Raw genomic sequence first — 21,641 nt, forward strand, 5'->3', positions numbered from 1 at the left:
TAACAAAATGGAGTTCATTGCTGAATACACTAAACTTTGGCTTGATTTGCTCTCTGATGTCCTGTGCATTGCCCTCTATTCATCGGGTGACAGTATTTATATTTTAATAAATCAGATTAATTTACAAAACAAAAGAAATTACAAAAGTAACAAACTAAGTGTTACATTAAGTGAAATTTCTGCCATGAAACTCTATGCGTGCGCAGGCTGATAAGTTTACCTATTCTGCTCATGCGTCATTAACTGCATGGTGCAGGCGATTGGTTGACCTTGGCAGCCAATGAGTTTGCTCTTCATAAGTTTAAATGTTCTGAGTCATTTTACGCTGTTAAGCTGCGGTGCGTTTTTAGAGACTGTTCCCCACCCTAGATCCACCTGTGTTTAGATCTGCTACGGGGGTTACATGTGTGTTATTTTGGCAGCAGCAGTGTATTATATTGTCAGATGCATTTCAGTGTACATTCTGGCAGTAGCAGGTCTCGGTACTTGCTCTGCCATAATAATCAAAGCGGCAGCAGAAGTAGCAGCAGCAGCAGCGTAGCAGATCTATTTCACCAAGACCAAATACATCAACATTGCTATATACATTACCATACTACGTTCATACTCTGTTCATGACAGAAGTAAAGTTTTACAAAAAAATTTTGAGTGGTGCATGTGATATGATTGATCACGATCGGTCGCTCACCCGCAATCATTGATAACCATCAGATATCCAAGACTACAATGAGTAGCCCATTTCCACCTTAGTTCCCTTATCTTTGTTTTCGAAGAATCCCCCCAACTCCTCCATCTCCTCCTTTAGCAGGGGAACTCCCAAGACCTACCTAATCTCGGACTCCCTATGCATGCTCAATGACTAGACAGGAGCCCTGGGCTCAAATATCACCGAGCTCAGGGTTCTCTCCCGCAACACCAAACCTGCAATTAGTATCAAGCAATGTCTAACTGTGAACTCTTGAAAGATATTTGAAAGACATCAAAATCTCTGATTTAGTATCATTTCTAAGTGATGGAATTGCCAAAAATGCATCCTAAACCCAAGTATTATTGGCACTCATTATCCATTTTCCTCTGAAAATGTCACAAAACATAAACAATGTGATTCTTTTTGTTGGCAAAAATCTGTCCACAGGCACGTTTGTCAACCGAGCCTGGTTTAATCTCGCGATAAAGCCTAAAAGCTGCTGCTATCAGCCGTTAATGGAGCCTGAGACAGCTCGGCCTGGCTAATGCTCACGGTATCTGCAATCTCTTAAGGTAGACAGGGTCAAGGACGCACATTTTTCAACACAACCAATTACACCCCTCCTCCTTTTTTGCTCTCTCTCTGTCTGTCCGCTTCACATTCAAGTGGTCGGGGATTCCTTTTACAAGAAACAGAGCTGCATTTGATCAGCGCGGCCTCAACAGACACTCTTATTGTGCCTTTAAATAGAGCCAAGAAGGAGTAAAAGAGCCTAAAAATCCCCACCAGTGTGAACTCGGCCTCATTTGTATCTGAAGTGAGGGGTCGCTATTCATGGGACGGCTTGGCAAACGTTTAAAAAAAAAAAAGAAGCGACAATCTTGATTTTGCTGGAATTCCAAACATCTCTATTTCCCTCAGTCTGCCTTTTGTTTCTATTGCTCCGTCCATCTCTGTTTCTGAGAGCCATGCCTTCAATTAGCCTTTGACCCGCAAACTTTGGCCTGCGATTGTAAAAACAGCAAGAGGTTTGTATGAAAATGCAGATGTGTGTGGAGTGAAGGGGTGGCAGGCGGTGTGTGAGCTTGTGTTTCAGCCAGATGATTTAGCTAAGTGTGAAAACCACAGCACGTCACGGCGCTCAAAACATCCACCGTTGCTCTCATTTCTCTCTTTTCTTTCACTGCCTCATTCGCTGGATCCTGAGGGTTTTGCTGACAGAATCAAATCTGCTTATGTTAATCTGTCAGTGAATGCCAACTTCAGCACAAATACACAAATAGGACAGTATGTGTGTATTTATTTTTATTAATGCAGGGTTTTTTTTTCTTTGAGTGAGCTCATTATTAGGAGCAAAAGTTATCTTTTAAGTGCCAAATGAAAATCATTTTCTATCATCATCTACTCCCTTTCAGATTTCAAACCTGCACGACACTCTTGCTTCACTGAAATAAAACAAAACAAATGAACAAAAATAATAGACATACTGAAAATTACCAAAAAAAAAACAAACATTTAAAACCATTTTATATATATACCAGAGAATTTAGTTTCATATGGTCTGAGAGTCCTTCAGAGCAAATTCCAGGCAGGGAGTGGCTTCTGTCTGGCCACTCTACCATACAGGCCTGATTGGTGGATTGCTGCACAGATGTTGTCCTTCTTTAAGGTTCTCCTCTCTCCACAGAAGAACACTGGAGCTCAGACAGAGTGATCATCGGGTTCTTGATCATCTCCCTGACTAAGGCCCTTCTTCCCCGATCACTCAGCTTAGATGGTTAGTCAGCTTTAGGGATAAGTCCTGGTGGTTCCAAACATCTTCCACCTACAGATGATGGAGGCCACTGTGCTCATTGGAACTTTCAGAGTAGCAGAACTTTTTCTTTAACCTTCCCAAGCCTTGTGCCTTGAGACAATCCTGTCTCTGAGGTCTACAGACAATTCCTTTGTCTTCATGCTCGGTTTGTGCTTTGACATGTGTAATACTCCTGTAAAGAAGTTTATAAAGATAAATAAATAAAGATGAAAAAGAGAGTGATGCAAAGATGGCTTCTTCAATATTGTCTTTACTCTGAATGAATTTTAAAAGCATATGACTCTAGCAAAAACTCAGCACACAACAGTATTATCCCTTCCCTGTGATCACTAAATGTACTCGAGTTTACACTAATTCAGAATAAAGGAAATAAGTAAATACGATCAACAAGTTATTTACTAAACTCTCTCTCTCTATGCAGTTCAACAGATACACATTTTCAGAACGGATATAATTGTGGCCGCGGGTGGCGAGGGTAGTTTCGGGGATGCTGCTCTCTATATTCTGCCACCCTAGACGCGGATGAGGGCGCGGGTGGCGAGGGTAGTTTCGGGGACGCCGCCCTCTCTATTCTGCCCCCTAGGCGGCCGCCTAGGTCGCCTTTATGGAAGCGCCGGCCCTGCATTTACCTGTAAAGAAGTTTATAAAGATTAATAAAGACAGATGAAAAAGAGAGTGATGCAAAGATGGCTTCTTCAATATTGTCTTTACTCTGAATGGAGCACATCACAGCCCCGTCACCCACTGAAGCTTGCGGTGACGTCATGCCACTGACATGACAATCGAAAATAATTTATTCAATAAATGTACATAGCATCTTTCTTTATGTATAAATATGCTATTACACATGTTTCACCAATATAATAGAAATAACAATTGTATAGAATAGATCCCAATAAAAATGTACCCCTAACATGAGTGACAAATGATCAACTGCTATTTAATTAGTCACACATGCTCTGTCAACCCTCGGACTTTATATAGACAGTTTTATGCCTTTTCAACTCATGTCCAATCAACTGAATTTACTACAAGTTTACTTAAATTAAGCTGCTGAAACATCTCAAGAATGATCTGTGGATATATGTGTATATATATATATATATATATATATATATATATATATATATATATATATATATATAATATATCTATATCTAATATGTTTTGGTCAACCTTCCCATTTTATGAGAAATGTCTATTTTATTGTCTTAGAGTACGGTTCTGAAAAATAATAAATGGTGTGTCCAAAAGAAACTTGTCTGTGGATATATGTTGATATATATATATATATATATATATATATATATATATATATATATATATATATATATATATATATATATAACCTAATATGTTTTGGTCAACCTTCCCATTTTATGAGAAATGTCTATTTTATTGTCTTAGAGTACGGTTCTGAAAAATAATAAATGGTGTGTCCAAAAGAAACTTGTCTGTGGATATATGTTGATATATATATATATATATATATATATATATATATATATATATATATATATATATATATATATATATATATATATATATATATATAACCTAATATGTTTTGGTCAACCTTCCCATTTTATGAGAAATGTCTATTTTATTGTTTTAGAGTACGGTTCTGAAAAATAATAAATGGTGTGTCCAAAAGAAACTTGTCTGATGATGTCCAGACATGACTAAGGGTGTATTACAGAACAATTTCAGGTATAAGACATAAAATATAGCCTATAAAGCCTATGAAAATCCTTTAAACCTTTAAACTTGCAATTGTGACAAATGCAGTTGCAATTCTGAGTGAGTTGTATTGCTAGATGCATTTCCAGAACTCCATAAGTTTATATTTCAGAATTGTCAGTTTGCATTTTGCAGCTTGGCAAATTGTGAAAAAACAAAAACAACAACAAAACAGCAAGTCATAAAAACAAGAAATAAAGAAGTAAATAAAGAGGTGAATAGAGGTAAATGCTACATGCATTGTCCATATTCTTTCACATTTGAGCATATGCAGCTATTGAAATCTTATTGGCTTGAGACTACGGGTATCATTCACTTCCATTGATTTTAAGCCACGACGCAGTGGCGCAGTAGCTAGTACTGTCGCCTCAAAGCAAGAAGGTTGCTGGGTTGCTGGTTTGAGCCTCAGGTAGGTCAGTTGGTGTTTCGGTGTGGAGTTTGCATGTTCTCCCTGCCTTCGCGTGGGTTTCCTCTGGTTTTCCTTCAGTCTAAAGATTATAGGTGAATTGGGTAGGCTAAATTGTCTGTAGTGTATGATTGTGTATATGAATGAGTGTGTGTGGATGTTTCCCAGAGATGGGTTGCGGCTGGAAGGGCATTTGCTGCGTAAAAACTTGCTGCTTAAGTTGGCGGTTCATTCCTCTGTGGCGGCCCCGGATTAATCAAGGGACTAAGCCGAAAATGAATGAATGATTTTAAGCCATCAAAACAGCTTGATATTTCAAACTTGTATTTTCTGATTATTTTATTTTATTTTTATGCATTGACATAAGCATAAACTAGTTTGCAAAGCAAGCAGTTTGTCTGTTTACTCTAATTTATTTCTCTGTAACCCTGCAAGTCCTACACCACCCAACCTACTTTGATTTGGGATCGAACTAGTGACTCTCTAACAAGGAGTCTAAAGACCACGGCCTCTAGCGTCTGTCACCAGAGCAACTTTTAGAGGTCAGGAGAGAGAGGCTTACCTTCATACAGTAGCACTTCACTAACTGGCCTCTGTTACACTCCTTATCATTTACCTTTAGACAAATAAATTATAAGTTTTAAAGCAATCTCAGAAAAGAGCTTATACTGACGCACTGCAGAATAATGTCAAGAAAGTACCAATTTCTTATAAAATAATTAGTTTGGGATGTAGGGAATAGATTTACATTTCATATATTAAAACAGAATAGAAATGTGGATATGAAATTGATAACCTAACTCCAACACTTTTTTATTTGTACATTTTTGATCAGTATTGTGAGTTGGAGTGTCTATCTGTCTCTGTGTGACTCTGAAAGGTGTCGTCCTGATGATTCGCTTTCACTCACAGATACAGTCACAGCTCACACGTGTCTTAATACCAGACCCCTGGATGGAGATGAGGGTCGTGTGGGTGTGTGTGTGTGTGGGTGTGAGCCGCTCTAGTGCTGCTGTGTGGGAGATTGGTGACAAACCACTTGAAAAGTCAAGCAAGAAGAGAGCAAAGGGCTTTCCCTGAACCAGGAAAACACAAACACACACCACACACATGCAAAACACAAAGCAATGCTTGTCATGATGGTCACCAGTCATGAGTCATACTGAAGAATTACAGGCTCATGAATGGTAAGTTTGTAAATATGGTAACCTTCTGCAGTTTCAGCTTAAAGAGAGAGAAATTATTTCTTCATTTATTCACTCTCAAGCTGTTCAAAATTTTTTCTCATCTGCTGAACGCAAAAAGAACGTGTTAGTAAACAAACAGCTGATGGCAAAGGCTTGTTGCACAAAGTTGGTTTAAAAAAATGCTTATCTTACAACTTCCTTAAAGTTAAACAGTTGATTTTTAATCGAATTAGCTGACATGTTAGCACTTTCAGATGTACTCTTAGCACCTTTAGTTTAGCATAAATCATTAAATCAGATTACTATTGACATTTTGCTCACATCAACATAGAAAATAGCAATTTTTTATCTACTGTTGGTCTTAGTACACAATTGATTTACAGAACAGTCAAGTTTAAACTATCGATTTTTTTTTAAACTATTTATTCAAGATTCTAATGGGCTAATCTGATTCAATGATCTAAGCTAAGCTAAAAGTGCCTCCGCCGGAAACAGAGGTCAGTTGTATGGATAAAATATGGTAAAACTGAACTGTTTAACTGACTGTTGTCACTTTTCAACACAACATTGAATTTTGGTCATCCAACATCACAACCTAAATCTAACCTAATATTATTGTCTAATGATGTCGTGTGCCTGCTGAGAAGCTAAAAGTGTACTAATAGCCCTTTTAGCTTAGCTTAAATCATTGAATCAGATTAGACTATTGACATTTTGCTCATATCCCCTGCTGAAGAATCCAGCTTAAACCAGCCTAGGCTGGTTGGCTGGTTTTAGCTGGTTGACCAGGCTGGTTTTAGAGGGGTTTTGGCCACTTTCAGGCTGGTTTCCAGCCATTTCCAGCCTGGTCTTAGCTGGTCAGGCTGGGAGATGACCAGCTAAAACAAGCTTGACCAGCCTAGCCAAGCTAGGAGTCCAGCCAAAACCAGCTATATCCAGCTCAAACCAGGCTGGTCAAGCTGGTTTTAGCTGGATTTGGCTGGTCATTTTCCAGCCTGACCAGCTAAGACCAGGCTGGAAATTGCTGGAAACCAGCCTGGAAATGGCCAAAACCCCTCTAAAACCAGGCTGGTCAACCAACTAAAACCAGCCAACCAGCCTAGGCTGGTTTAAGCTGGATTTTTCAGCAGGGTCAACATAGAACATAGCAACATTTTTATCTTCTGTTGTTCTTAGTACACAATGTATTCACAGAAGAGCCAAGTTTAAAGTATCAAAACATTTGAGCGAGATACCAATGGTCTAATCAATAATTTAAGCTAACCTTGCAAGCACAGGACATCGCCATGACCTAAAAATCAAGGTCAACCTAAAAAAACCCTAATATTAACTTCTAATGATGTTACAGCTTGATGTTGTGTGGACGTTACCACTACGGTATCTATCAGATGTTGAATTTTGATGAATAAATGTCAAAATTTGACATCAATATGACGTTAGTTTAAGATGTTGACCCCATGTTGGATTTTGGTCATTTTTCAACACAACATTGAATTTTGGTCACCCGACATCACGACCTAAATCTAACCTAATATTAATGTCTTATGATATTGTGTGCCTGCTGGGAAGCTGAAAGTGCTCCCGACAGAACTAGAGATCAGCTTTATGGATTAAAAAATGGTAAACCTCAACTGTTTAACTTTTATAATAGTAAAACTCAGATATTTAATTGGTGTTCTTTTAATTTGAGTGAGCTTTTGAAGATTTGAAGAATTTGAAGATTTTGGGCTCAAGAAAGCTGTTTTAATTGCGTTTCATCGCCATAGAAATTTATTTTAGATGGCTAACCTGCTGCAGAGTAGATTTTATACTATGTTACAGATAACAAACCCAAATTGGATCAATTAGCTGTGAAAAAAATTAAGAATATGCGAGAGTATGTAGTGAGAATCTATATCTAATGCAATAAAGCAACCCTCAATCTGCTAGCGTTTTGTTTTGCTCCAAATTAAAGGCATTTTATGAGTCAAAATTGTCTTTTGCTGCTAATAATTTATTTATATTGTATGAATTACATTTACTTATATTTGAATACTATATATTCAAATTGTCTTTAATTGGCAATTAACATTAATGATGCCTTTAAAATGTACATTTAAATGATCAAGTTTAAGTTTGCTTTAATATGACGCTTTTAAAATGACCTTGTTTTAATTTTTTTGTGAATATACATTATTAAAATTAGATGACCGACATGCATTTAACATTTGCTTGAAGCTGCCTTCTCAAATGTGTTCTGCATCATGCAGCAGCATTTATTTTTGTCTTTATGTATTTAAAGTCATTACATGTCTGATAATGATATCTCTTCATCTTTAAGAGAGAAGTGAAATGCTGACGCTCTCACGAGAAGTGACTAAAACTGATGTTCTTGTGACGCGTGATTGTCTTTTTTTGTGTGGTGATTTTGCTCCATGCGTCACACTTAAACTTAATCCCCAAGATCACAGAGAAGGTTTATGTTAAGTTTTGTGAAATATCTTAACCTGATCCTGACCAGGTTAGCTTTGTTTGGGTTTGTCATGAAAGTTTTACTCTGCAACGTGGAGTTTGTTTACTTGTTTTGTGTGTACAGACTTGAAAGATTTTCAAAGTAACAAAATAAAATAAAACTTGCTTCGACGCAATGTGAAACCATATCAATGATGACAGAAATAATTTCAGTTTTGGATGAACTCTCCCTTTCTGCCAGAGACAACCGAGAATAACAAATCTATAAGATGATTTCTACAAAAGTACATGTATTGGCTCTATGCAGTTTTGAACATCTGCTAGCAACATATGATAAACCAATATTGTGAAATAGGGGCTGGACTGTACCGTAAAAAAGTTGTAAAAAATTATGAGCATGTTTAGTATACTAATATTTATATTTCATTTACATAAAAACATATATACATTTGGCTTTTAGGAGGTCCGGTTCAGGGACCACAGGATTTCATCTCTGCTTTTCACAGACGTTGTTGTCATGTTGCATCAGCACCTCCAAGTCCAAGGCCATGGTGCCCCACTGGAAAAAAAGGTGGTTTGCCATCTCCAGGTTGGGGTAAAGTCCTTAAACCAGGTGGAGGAGTTCAAGTATCTTGGGGTTTTGTTCACGAGTGAGGGAAGGATGTAACATGAGATTGACTGGTTCGTTGTAGTAAAAAAGGAGCTGAGCTGAAAGGCAAAGCTCTCAATTTACTGGTCAATCTACGTTACTACTCTCACCTATGGCCAAGAGCTTTGGATCAAGACTGAAAGGGACAAGATCTCGGACACAAGAGAACGAAATGAGTTTCCTTCACAGGGTGGCAGGGCAGGCACGTCCCACCAGGAGGAGGCCTCGAGGAAAACTCAGGACACACTGAAGGGACTATGTCAATCGGCTGGCCTGAGAACTCCTCGTGATCCCCCTGGAAAAGCTGGAGGAAGTGTCTGGGGAGAGGGAAGTCTGGAGTTCTCCCCAAATACTGCTGCCCCTGCGACCCGGCCACGGATAAGCGGACAAAAATGAGATGATGAGATGAGACATAAAAAAATAGTTTTGCAGTTTCACAGAGCAGTAAGAGCAGGCTGGTTTCCTTCCTAACATGAAATAAATCAAGTTTTTATTCTCAATTTGGTGTTTCCTCACTAATTTCTCATGTGACACTTCAAAAGTGCACATTAACACATGGTGATGGAAACCAAAGACTATAAAATACACAAGAAATGTCACTCATATAGTTTTGAATGGGGAAAAGTGTAACGATCAATAAGGCAAATGAAGTCCCGCCTTCTAGTACAGAAGCCAATTATAAATTGATATAGACTGATGATTCCCTGGGGGAGGGGCTCAGACCAGCCATAAATTTCGGCAGATTTTGTTGGATTAGATTATCAGTTATAGATTATTAGTTAGTTAGTTAGTTTATTTATATAGCACAATTTTTACAACACAACGTTGCCCAAAATGCTGAACACAATCAATACTAAATAAAATAAAACCTACATCACATACATAACAATTAAAACATAGGACAAACCCCTCAACATTAAAAAGGCTCAAATGTTAAAGAACTAAGATGGAGTTTCACAAGCTTTTTAAAAACATAAAGAGTTGGAGCATGTCTAATGTGGGGTGGAAGCCTTTTCCAGAGTTTTAGGGCATTTAGAAATAAAACTAAAGAGAGAGTTGTTGTTTAATTTTATTGGTGATTCCTAATATGAAATTTATATGTAAGCTTGGCAAGCAATTTTGGTGAATTTTGCTTGAGAGGCATTTCAAAGATGGCTCCCAAGTGAAATGACTTGCCTTAAAGGGACTTTGAGGAAACCCAGCTAATCAGTACAGTATTTGGAATGCTATTTTGTTATTTTGATTAATATATTTTATTGTACATTTCTATCTGAAGTGATTATGATTATTGTAGATTTTAAAGCAGGGGTTTCAAACTCAATTTACCTGATGTGGGCTGCTGGAGGCAGAGTCTGGGTAAGACTGGGCTGTATCAGGTTTTCCACAAGAAATTAATTATATCATTGATTATTAATTTTTAATTAGTTTATTTTTCATCTCTTTTTGTGTTAAAAAAGAAAAATAAAGAGATTTGAGAAGATTGGAATTTATTTTAACACAAAATGAGCTGAAAAAGAAACAATATAAAATTAAGAAGAAAATATATCAATCAGTAATAAATAGTAATAATAATAATAATAATAATAATAATATTTCGATTTACTGCTATCTGCTGTGCTGTTGTTACAGGAAAACGAACACTGTGTTGTTGGCATTTGTTTTTTACTACTTTTACATCATATAGAAATATACAGTATGTAATGTTTATTGTGTGAGGTAATGCAAATACAATGCAGGCAGAATGATGCAAATGACCCACAAATAATGGTGCAACTTCATAAGTGGCCCGGGTTACCAGGGACCTTGCCGATGGACAGGTGTTGATGTGTGACTGCAGAAGACAAACATACATTAGGCTGCATTGAGTTTTTTACTTTTGTTTTATCCCGGCGCGTACATATCACTTGGATTTTTTTCTGCTCACTGCGTGGAAAAAAATTACCGCTAAGCAATGAGGGTGCTTGTAAAAGCAAGAAAGATGATTGGTTGAAAATATTGTTTAGGACCACACAATTTCTACATGTATAATGTCCCGCTGGGCAGCAACTTAAAAAACTTTTTTTAAAGTGTTGTGAATGAAGCATGCTGGAGCGAATGTCTGCGTGTGCCCAATAGAAACGGGGCAGCCAGCCAGGCATGGAAGAAAACACTCTATGGAAATGCTACTGTATCTTTCACTCATTGGAAAATGATTCTCTGTATGCGTCGAGCCCAAACGATGTCCAGCCTCCGAGAGCCATACCCCACCATGACTGGTGGGTTCACACCAGTTCACTACTTTCAAATTAAGGCAGGGACCACAAACTATCGTCCGCTGGCCGCAATTGTCCGGCAGGCCGTGTGTTTGAGACCTCTGTTTTAAAGTCATCTAAAAAATGCCCTGCTCCTTATTTTTGTAAAGTTCTTCTCTCGCTGCTGGACTTCCTCTATACCATGTTTCCCACAGCTCTGAAACATGGAGTAAATCTGCACTCTTTCATACAATGTTAACCCCAGAAACATTTGCACCGCTAAGAGCCGCAACCTGATTTTAAAGCTATTTCCAAATAAACTCATCCACTACTTCACAAGGGGACTCGAGTGCTGAACACTGGTGTGCTTATGTGCTCTTAATTTGAGTTAATTATTGTTTGATTTCACTGAGCCAGTTGCAGCAGCTGTAAGTAGAAACAAATGGAGTTCGTCCTCTGGTAGCGCAAGAAAACAAACAGCCGTGAGCTGATCAAATAAGCAGCGCGGAGAGATTCATTACAGACCCCGGATGACTGTCATCAGGGCAGAACTAAAGCAAACACACTTCCTCCGGTTCGCAGGACTGAAAATACATGTCCGAGGCATGTTTGCTTACTACAAATGTTCAACCTTATCCAAATGCTCATTTATACTGGCAGCTCTGAATGGCTTCAATATTGAAAATTATACAACCAATTGTTTTGCTCGTTCCACTTAGCAGACAATTTTCTAAAAGAGAAAGTTCACCCCCTAAAACATTTTTGGCCTGAAATTAATATTGTTTCACCTTTTGTGACTTACAAATTACCCCTTAACATTTAAGTTTTGCTTGACACATTTGCACAGGATAAATACAATGTGTGATTTTAATGAACTATAAAGTCATTACATTTTAAAAAGGTAAAAAGGTACACTTTTGTATTATACAGCTGCATATTAGCATCTTCAAGGATCACCTTTTTACCTTTAAGGTTAACTTTTTTACCTGTAAAGTACTATGAGGAACAGATTTGTACTTTAGGTATTACATGTACCTTTCAAGACCTGTTAGGAACAAAAATAGTAATTTTTTAAAGGTACCACTCTATTGACAGATTATGTACCTTCAATTCTGAGAGTGTTTTTACAACATACAGTTCAAGTCAGAAATATTAGCCCCCCTTTGAATTTTTTTTTTCTTTTCTAAATATTTCCCAAATGATGTTTAACAGAGTAAGGACATTTTCATGGTTTGTCTGAAAATATTTTTTCTTCCGGAGAAAGTCTTAATTGTTTTATTTAGGCTGGAATAAAAGCAGTTATACATTTTTAAACACCATTTTAAGGACAAAATTAATAGCCCATTTAAGCTATTTATTTTCAATAGTCTATAAAAACTATAGAAATAAAAACTATTAAAATAAAACTATTATGTTTAGAAATGTGTTCTCTTCGTTTAGAAATATTTTCTCTGTTAAACAGAAATTGGGGAAAAAATAAACAGAGAGCAAATAATTCAGGGGGGCTAAAAATTTTGACTTCAACTGTAGATTCTTGTCAAAACAGCTTAACAGATGGCCATACTGTCTCAGTAGTTAAGGCCTGTGCACATAGAGACGTTTTTGCTCACGTTTTTTGTTGATGTTTAACGCCTCGTGACTAAATAAAGGGCGTCAATGTGATCGTGCAAACCAAAGTGCAAAACGGCAGGCTTAAAATCGTAATTTTTCAAAAAACGCCTCTAGCTTGTTTTTCTTCTTCACCAATCAGATCGGCACTTTTGTTCACATGCACTGCGCTGCTGAAGTTACAGTAAACAGCACTTGGAGGCGCTCAAGCGCGAAACTGTCATCTTTGTCATCTTCTTCTGTGTTACAAGCGTGTGTTAGAAGCTTAAAGTTATATAGCACCATCTAACGTCAGGGAGTGATTTTGCATACTCTTCTGTTTGACGCCAGTGATAATCGCTTAGGTTTGAATCCGGAAAAACGTCTTGAAAAACGCTGACATTAACGTAAACGAAAAGCGTCCCGGTGTGTACAATTTTTAAGCCATCAAGGATTTGTTTAAGGCCCTTTGCTGTTTACAATATCAGGTCTGTAGCCAGCCTGGTGAAAGTGGTGGTTCTGTTTTTTCTTTAAAAGTGGACCTTATTGCAGTTATTTGGCTTGTTTTGTATTTAATTATGAGATTTAAATAAAATGTCACTAAAATGCAGTACTCTTTTTAGCTGGATTAACCACACTTTTTGATGTACCAAAAATATCGAAGATTTTTAAAATACATTTATTACAATACATAAGACGCATTTTTAAAATACAAATTTATTACATCATATATCATTAGGAAAAAATTGTAATCTATTAAGTTTAAAATTAAAAATAGTAGCCAATTATTATTTATTAGCCAAATAACAAGCAGGTCGACACTGTACTCAGGCAGAATTTGGCCATTTGATAAAAAAATATTTAAACATAATAACAATAATAGCATAAATATGCTAAATTTTTCTAACCCGGTCTTGTAAAAAAAGTACATTTGAAAATGTATGGATAATAACAACAGCCAAAACAGTATTCAAATTGATTTAAATATAGGCCGCAGTTTTTTATTGCTCTTTTTTTTTCAGGAAGAAGGTCCGAGATTTAGAATAAAAGTTAATTGTAAATGTTTTCTTTATTTAAAAACATTACAGTAGCAAACAATGACTTCTCTTTTGTCAAACTTTGTTTTCTTGCAAACTCGTCACATCGAAGCAATAGTCAATAGAAGACTATGCTTGGTCTTAAAGCCTTTTTTTAATGGGTTATTTTCACTGTTTATGATAAGGTAGCAGTCAAAATAAGACAAATGAGATCATGTATGGGACAAATTCTGGACCTTTGTCAGTGAAGAGTGGGTCTTCCGAACCACCCAACCCCCCCCTGGCTATGGGCGTGCATATATATGCTACCCCGGGAGACATTAGAAGACACTGGATCAGCTTTCGCTGCTATGCAGATGATTCTCAAATATATATTTCAACAAAACCTGATGAGACATTTGAACTGTCTAAGTTAACTGAGTGGATTAAAGATGTAAAAGACTGGATGACAAACAATTGTCTTCCCTTAAATTCAGACGAAACAGAAGTATACTTATTGGGCCTAAATCCTGTTCACAGCACATCTCACAGCTCAAGCTGCAATTAGAGGGACACAAGGATAATATTAGCCCTGCTGTAAAAGATCTGTTTGTTATATTAGACAACAACCTTACTTTTGAAAATCATATCTGCCATGTCTCAAAAACTGCCTTTCTTCATCTGAGAAATATCTCTAAGTTACGATGTAAGTTACCCATCTCATATGCAGAAAAGATAGTCTATGCTTTTATGACTTCTAGGCAGGATTACTGTAATGCTCTGTTTGCTAGTTGCCTTGGATCCTCTATTAATAAATTTCAATTAGTGCAAAATGTGGCAACGCAGTGGCCCAGTAGGTATTGCTGTCGCCTCACAGCAAAAAGGTCGCTGGTTCGAGCCTTGGCTGGGTCAGTTGGTGTCTCTGTGTGGAGTTGGCATGTTCTCTCTGCCTTCGTGTGGGTTTCCTCTGGGTGTTCCCCCACGGTCCAAATGCACGGGTGAATTGGGTAGGCTAAATTGTCCATTGTGAATGAGTGTGTATGGTTGTTTCCCAGAGACGGGTTGCTGCTGAAAGGGCATCCACTGCATAAAAATTGCTGGATAAGTTGGCGGTTCATTCCGCTGTGGGTAACTCAGATTCATAAAGGAACTAAGCCGAAAAGAAAATGAATGAATGAAAAGTGCAAAATGCAGCTGCCAGAGTTCTTAACAGGTCTAGAAAATATGACCATATCACCCCAATTTTATCCTCCTTACACTGGCTGTGTGTTAAGTTCCGTATTGATTATAAAATATTGTCTCCTACCTATAAAGCTTTTAATAATCTAGCTCCTGTTTATCTAACCAACCTCCTGACTCGCTACAATCCAACCCGCTCTTTAGAATCTCAGAACTCAGGGCTTCTGGTAGTACCCAGAACAGCAAAGTCTACTAAAGGAGGTTGAGAGTTCTCATATATGGCTACTAAACTCTGGAATAGCCTTCCTGATAATGTCTAAGGCTCAGATACACTCTTTCAGTTCAAAACTCAAATTCTTCAAAGTCAAATGCTATTTTAGAATTTCCACCTGGATTTTGCCTACCCAAATTTAAAAGCTTCTCAAATCCACATGCAGAGGATTAAATTCAAAAATTTGGTATAATTTTAAAGAAAACCCTTTGAATTTTCATAAAACACTATTGAAAGTGTTTGAAATAACTGTATAAGTTGTCTGTGAAAGTGTACCTTTTAGGTTGTGTGATCTAGGTTGCTGTAATTAATTTTGGTGGTTCCTGCACATGTCTGTAATCAGAGGAAAAAAGAAAATTATCTCTACCATAATCTATGCAAAAGGTATTGTATTCCAACTGATGAGAGGTGCTATACAAGCCACAGGGATCGATCATTGTTTTCATATTTCACTATTCTTTTGTTTGATCAAACATAATACACTGTGTTTGGACCACGTCAGACGTATAAAAGGATTACTTATGCACATCACCTCAAAAACAGAGGAGAAATGGCCCTGAAGCGCACAGCATAAGGTAAAAGATGACAGCTGTCTGTGCTATCTGGGGCTGCTTATTGATCATAAATGTATTGTTTTCACTTCTGTGCCATGGAAACATCGTGATTCATCCGACAACTGTTTAATATGTGAATATAATTCAGTAAAAAGAAGGCTAGAACTGTATAAGCACCGGCAAGAGCTTTCATTTGAGCTTTAACTTGTACATGTGTCATGTTTGAACTATATAAAAAATATGAAAATGAACTAATGTTCAATACTCGGGTATCTAAAATACTTTGTGTTTAAGTGTAAATAACTTTTGTACAGTTGAATAAAAACCAAAGTGATGCATAAAATATAGATTCTACACTTTCAATTCTAGATTCTAGATTCTAAAATATAGATTCTACGCTTTCACTTTTTTAGTAGGTCATTTGCTTGACAATGTTTACTTGACATATTACAGATATGGCCAATTCACGCAGGATCGGGAACATCACAGACAACCTCTGCAATTATTATAAATTACTAAGGATTCCCAGGTAATGCTGATCCAATACTGTGACTAGGGTTTAAGTGTAGAGTACAGTAGGTGTTTTTTGCTTTATCACAACATAAAAAGTTGAAACTATGTCAAAATTCACAGCTATTGTCACCCTGAGAGTAAAAACAAAAACAAACAAATAAAAAAAAAACTAAATTAAAGTTGCTCCTGACGATACATTGAGATCCAGTGGAGCAAAACTGTAGGTTTTTGCAAGAAACTCAATATCATATGCAACAACATTGCCTTACAGATGCCAATAAATTGGCCTGAATGCGATTAAATTGCCAGCTAATTACCAGGAGTGAACTTTCCCATTAAAAAAAGACAAAAAATAAAAACAATAGGTTGAGCCAGTTTTGCTGTGTTAGACTAATTGGGATGTAAAAATAAAAAAATGGCAGTAACTTAATTAGGTCATACTTTATGTTGATGGTCCGTTTTTTTGAATTTAAGCTACATTGCAACTAATTCTCATTAGATTATATAAGTAGACTGTTAGGTTAGGGTTAGGATTGTGGTTAGGGTTAGTGTAAGTTGACATGTACTGTCAGGACTCCTGGCTGATCGGCTGGTTCTATCTGTTCTGTTTGTATTAGCCACATGTTCCTTTGTTTGTGCTTCTGATTGTTTTTCTCCACCTCCTCGTTCTCATAATTTTAGTTGATTTGCTTCACCTGTCTTTGCTTATTTTCTCCTCATTAGCTCCCCTATTTATTCTCTGGGTTTCTGCTGTTCAGTGCCAGATTGTTGTTTGCTTCTGACCCTGCAACATCAACTATAGGCTGAGAGGACTGCTTGCTGAAGAGCATTTTTTTCCCCATTTGTCGAACTGAGGTTTTTGTGCATTTTTCCCTTGAGACTAAGACATTGCCTTTAGAAGATTTTTTTTTTCAATTTTGCATTCTGGCTAATGAACTGATCTGTTAGAATTTTTGCCTTCCACAATAAATCATTGTCTTCACCTGCATTTGGGTTTTTTCTGTTTACTGGCCTTGACATGTACTTGCAAAGTTTCTTATAGTTAAATGTCTGTTGATGCAGCAGTATCAACAGATATTAAGCAGACAGTCTACTAATACTCAAATGGACCATCAAAATAAAGTGTTACCCTTAATTGTGTTGCTTTAGCAAATAAAGACTATAAATATAAACCTAAACCTGAAAACCGTAAACTTGTAGAAACCAACAAACAACACCTAACCAAAGAGCAATCTTCTCTTCTTTCTCATGACAAGTTTCTCTTAATAGCCCATCACTATTCACCGCTATTATGGCGCTTCTAAAAAAAGCCTCGACTGTTGTAACAGAAAGAGCTCATTGTTTGTTGCAAATCCCTTCATATATTATATACAGGTCTTCTGCCAACATCTGATCCGTCCACTGGATTTCTGTCTCTTGTAGGATTAATATGACACAAAAGCCTCACGCTTTCATTGAATTCAGCTCTTTTCGTGAAACTGCTTCTTTACCTTCTTCAGGTTTTCCTGTCAGCTTGAATAGTTCTGTTTAATCTAGCACTGATCAAGCTATTTTGAGTCACAGTCTTTCAGTTCCTTTTTTAAAAACACTTGTTAGTGATGGGCTTTAACCTCAGACTGTTTTTTTTCCTGCCCACCTTGTTTGTATTTTTTTAAATCTGTTTTTCATAGCTAATAAAACATTCATGAATCTGAAAAACACAAAAATATGGTGCATTTTATTGTTCTGCAGCAAAGAGAAAGTTTTCCAAAGTTTACTTCTCAGAGAAAACACTGCTTGGTCAGAGTTGGTTTTAGTCCAAATGCAATATTTCAGTGAATGTTTTACAGACATATCAGACAGAACTCTGATAACAGTGGAATATATAGTTGCGCTTGAGGAATTTGCAGACTTTAATGCACAAGACTTTAATTAATTTATTTTTTTTGAAGACAAAATACAATGGACTTGGCAAACTTTGGCATATAGTATCCAGCAACTATTTTTATCTACTTTTTATTTTTTTTAATGCAGATGTTTTGACCTTTATTTATCAAGTCTAAGACTGATGCTAGTGGGATTATTTAAGTAATCATAATAATTACACTGTAAGACCCAAAAAGTTTAGGTAACTCAAACTGTTTGAAAAAACGATTGCAACAAACCATTTAAGTGAAAAACTAATCCTAATGAATACTGCAAACTTAATTCATTTGAGTAAAGGAAGCAATTTAAGCACAGTAAAACCCAATAAATGAAGAGAACTCAAACCAACTGAGAACCAACAAGAGTTAAGGCAACTCAATCCGTTTGAGGAAACTGATTGCAACAAACCATTTGAGTTAAAAACCTAATCTATGTGAGTACTGTGAACTTACTCCATTTAAGTTGAAGCAATAAGGTATTTAATTAACTCATTAACTTCAACATTGAGTTCAAAACTCTTTTTAAATTAGTAGAATTAACTTTTAGTCAATTTTGAGTGAACTACACTCATTTCATTTGATAAAGTTGACTGATTGGTGTAAAAACACTGAAACACACACACACACACACACACACACACACACACACACACACACACACACACACACACACACACACACACACTAATAAATTGATAAATATATAAAAAATATATATTGGGTACAAAAAAAAATAAATCTATAAAAGACATTAAAGTATAAAAATTAAAATAAATAAAATAACGTAACATTATTATTACACAAATACATTAATAATATTATTACTGTGTTACAGTAGTTTTTTTTAATTATTTTGCACATAAATGTTTGTTTCCCATATTAATGAGGACACCGCATAGACCTCCATTTCTTTTATTTCAGGATAATGTTACTTTCTATGATCTAACATACCACTATCCCTAAATAAAACTCCAAACCCATGCTCATTCTGAAAATGTACCTCTAAATACATTTCTGGAGAGTGCCAAATACATCCCAGGAGCTAAGTTTTTTGCAGTTTTTGTTTTCGTGAATCCATTAGAGGCTGCTGTGTACACCTTTTGAGATCTCAAATTTCGAGACAGTCCTCGCTGAAGCCCGCAGCTTAATGACGTAGTTGATTAGGTCCGTTACGTAGTTAACAATCACCTACACCTCCCTCTAGCCTAAACCCAACCACCACAGTAACATGGACCCTACCTTAGTGGACGGTACAAGGTCCACTACGTAGTTGATGATCCCACACACCTACCCTGAACCTAACCGTCACAGTAGCATGGGGACAACCATAACTTGAACCAGCAACCTCCTTGTTGTGAGGCGACAGCATTCACTACTGCGCCATCGCGTCGCCCACCCTGTTATTTACTTGTATATATTAGTTTTTGGATTCTGTTTTTGTCTTACCAGCTTTCTGGAACCATTTTTCCCTGTCGTTGTGGTCAACTCCTTTCTGCATCTCAAGCCCGCCAATGTACATGGCAAGCTACTGGACAAACTGATAGCAGTTGTCCATACGTAGGTGGTCAGTTGGTAAGTGTGAAAAGAAATGGCGTCATACTGCCCGTAGCATTTGTTTTAAAGACAAAATGCAGTCATACATACTTCTGCCTACATAATTTGCGGAATTTTCGGAAATGTATATAGGGCTACACTTTCAGAATGAGCCTGTGTTGCAAACTCCCCTATACATATACATTAATAAAAATATTTTATGGCTGAATTATAAAAGTACATCAGTTCACATACATAGAAAAAACTGAATTGTATTGAAAACAGTTGAAAGCATAAACTGCTAATAAAACTAGAAAATGTATCAGCTCCCACTTTTAGCATGTTACTCTCTAACACAAGCTCTTTTAGCTTGCTGAAACTGTTGCTTTGGGGTCAGTTAGGGCGGTTTACAAAGAAACCAAAGGGTTTACTACTCCGATATTTGAATGGAAGGTCTGTGACAGCTTTTGCCCTCGAGCACTTCCAAAATATCCCATCCACACAGAGTCTAATTTGCAAAACGCCCCCCAGGGAAATGCCTCCACGCTGGGAAAAAGTCATGAGCGTTATAAACATCGCTCCATCTTCTGTAAACCCCCACACCACAGCGTGATTAACTGAAAACATGTTATCTCCAGGTGATAAATCGTCAAATGCAAACGTGGAGACGGATTCTCGCTGCCTTAACCCAAGACTTGTCGAAATTTATCACCAATTATTAAAATGTCAGGGAGTAGGAAGTGCTCAAAGGTGACCACAACTTGGCGTCTGAAATTAGGGCTGTAGGCAGATTCAGGTCTGATTGTGGAAAAGTGTACAGTACAGTACACCCCTCATATACATGACTCATTGCACCTTATCAAACACACAAACCCAGAGTCGGATTTAGTAATACCTAGTAATATGCCACGGTTCTTTCCATGAAATCCAGCCCTGATTTAGGGATGGTTGTAACACGGAACATTTGTAACACTTTCAATCTCTCCTAGTAACAAATCACCTAATTCACTGCACATGTGCTCAGTTTAGTCCTCATTTCACATTTAAAGAAAGTGGCAGACATAGCAAATGTTATAAGCAATAATAATTATAATTTTGAGGAAAGTTATTTTCTTTTGCTTATTTTTGTGACGGTAATGCCTGATTTGTAATCCAACCATTTATTCATTCATTCATTCATTCATTCATTCATTCATTCATTCATTCATTCATTCATTTATTTTCCTTCACCGTAGTCTCTATTTTATAAAACGGCAATTATTCCAGCATATGTTTAACAAAGTGTATGCCCTTCCGACTGCAACCCAGTACTGGAAAACATCCATACATACTCATTCAGATACATATACACTATGGACAATTTATTTTTTGTCTTTAAACTGTGGGGGAAACCGAACCACCTAGAGGACACATACACAAACACAGGGAGAACATGCAAACTGGCCCAGCCGGCACTTGAACTAGTGACCTTCTTGCTGTGAGGTGACAGTGCTAACCACTGAGCCACCATGCCGCCACGTAGATTTAAAGAAATGAATTATATTAATTGTGTAGATACTTCCCAGGTAGCACAGAGTTCTGGCCCAGATTTGGTATAAAGCTTGCACAGCAGGCGTTTGTCTGGCACTGGCATACAGCATGTGGGCCAAACATGGCTCGGGCTTGGCAGAAGTTAAGATGTTAAAAGTTTAAATGTGGGCCACATGAGTTTGCCGTATCATGAACCACTTTTAAAATACATTAAAATTATTTCGGAGTAAAGAAAAAATTCTACCAATCAGGTCACTTCGAGAAAAAGCACACCCATGGCACACAAAAAACGAAATGCTTCATGGGTTTATTAAATTTATTGCAGTGGTGGCACACCAAAATATCTGGCCCAGTTATGGGTTGTTAACTTGGCTAAGCCTTGGCCC

The sequence above is a fragment of the Danio rerio genome, chromosome 20, assembly GCF_049306965.1.
Source record: "Danio rerio strain Tuebingen ecotype United States chromosome 20, GRCz12tu, whole genome shotgun sequence".
Classification (NCBI taxonomy): Eukaryota; Metazoa; Chordata; class Actinopteri; order Cypriniformes; family Danionidae; genus Danio; species Danio rerio.